The following is a 2160-nucleotide window of genomic DNA, read 5'->3' as shown; positions in this document are numbered from 1 at the left end:
CTCTGATGATGCCTACCATATTTTCTGCAGAGCGAGTTAGTACGACCATGGTTCACACTACCCTGGGACTTAGAGCCTGGTGACCTATCCCGACGATCTTGCCTAAACTTAGGCACTGTTGCACTATCTAAAGATAGATATGGGGCTAAGGACTTCTGACAAAACTGAGAATGGTTACGACTTTCCGACATTGGCTGAGAAAAGTTAAACCTACCTGTTCTGGCCCGCCTATTCTCTAAGTATTTCTCCTTAAGATTCTCTTCCTTAATCTGCTAAGCATAAACCTACTCATAGCAGTTTGACACTCCTTGACCATACTATCAGAAACACCAAAAACAAACTTACTCATTCTATACCTATTGTCTGTAACTACATTAGGAGCATACCTCCCCAGCTGAGTAAACTTAAGTGAGTACTCCTTCACACTTATGCTGCCCTACTTCAAATTAGTGAACTCTTAAATCTTAGCCTCTCTCAACTCTAATGGGAAGAACCTATCTAGAAAAGCTGTGGCAAATTTCTTCCACTAACAGGCCCTGCATCAGCACCATAATCCTTCTTCCACTGCTTAAACCAAGTATGAGCTATATCCCGCCAATGATATGTAGCCAAATCTGCACTCTCACTTGAAGTGATACCTATAATATCTGTTACCTTATGAACCATATCAAGAAATTCTTGCGGATCCTATTCAGACTTGGATTATGAAAATGAAAGAGGATTCATTTGGGTGAAATCCTAAATCCTAACTGCAGCTGTATTTTTCACTGGGTTGGCTCGGGTAGTAGCTTACTGGTTGCTCTGAACCGCTACTGAATGAACTAGGTAGTGAAAGAAGCTCTGAACATAGCATGAGAGACATACTCATTCAGGAGATCTTTCTGAAAAGGCATAGGTGCGGGATAGTCCCCATCCCTTCTTTCGTTCTTTCTTTTGGGAGGCATAGTCTATAAATGGAATAAAGGATAAGTTAGAAAAAGAGTTCAAATAGAGCTTATACTCATTCGTACAACATGAATACTGAAAGAAGGGAAACTTTTCCTAAAATATCTCGTAGCCTCTTATCCATAAGTGTGGCGCGCTTCACACTTGTGCACAAGATCTACTTAATGCAACTTTCAAACTCCCTAGGATGCTTTAAAACCTTAGGCTCTGATACCAAGTTTTGTCATGACTCGGGGATACCTTCTAATCGCAACAATGGTTATCACAGTTACAAGTGGCCACAAGCTAACCCAAGAGCTGGTACCTGCTGTGAGCACTGAATAAATATGAACATAACATTTGTGCGGGAAATATAATTTAAATAAGATATATATATATATATATATATATATATATATATATATATATATATGAATATTGAAATACAAAATACTGTTTATCTGAAACAACTGATAAAAACTGAAAGTAACTAACTGTCTATCTAATTGTTCTATCTGAAAGCCTCTAAACTGACTAAGGAGTTGATGGGACAGACTCCCAACTAAATCCGACTGATTGACTAAAATAAAATACTGAATTAACTAAGTAAATATAATAGGTCCTTGATGGATGAGGACTCACCACTACGGTTGCTGGATTATGATGAGTTGTCTAACTGCTGTTGGGAATGGTGTATCCAAACCTATGATATAAGACATCATAGTGCAAAGAAGAGTATGCGGTCAGTACTTTGAATGTACTGGTATATGAGACGAGGTTAGGCTGATGTACATGAAGTGCTATATATATGAATTAAGGACTAACTAAATAGCATGAGATAACTGAACATGAATGCATGAATACTATAACATTTGTGAATGCAAGACCAAGCGCATATATATTTTTGAAATAATCTGTAAACTGAAAGATTGAAATCTAATAACGGAATAATTGAGAATCTGTATACTTGGTCAAGCAAAGCTGAATTAAAAATACACTAAATACTGTACTGAGATTGTGGGAGGTATCATCTAACCGACATGCTCCAATCTTAGCTAATTGGGGTGCTTACGGTGACAAGTGACTACAAGCTAACCCATGAGCTTGTACCTGCTGTGAGCACTAAATAAATATGAACAGAAGATCCGTGTGGAATATAAACTGAAAAGGTAATATATATCTAAATACTAAACTATGAAATACTGATTATCTGAAACAACCGATAAGAACTAAAAG

The sequence above is a fragment of the Capsicum annuum genome, chromosome 6, assembly GCF_002878395.1.
Source record: "Capsicum annuum cultivar UCD-10X-F1 chromosome 6, UCD10Xv1.1, whole genome shotgun sequence".
In the NCBI taxonomy this organism is placed as follows: Eukaryota; Viridiplantae; Streptophyta; class Magnoliopsida; order Solanales; family Solanaceae; genus Capsicum; species Capsicum annuum.
The sequence above is the reverse complement of the archived record's forward strand: the minus strand, read 5'-3'. Positions refer to the sequence as shown.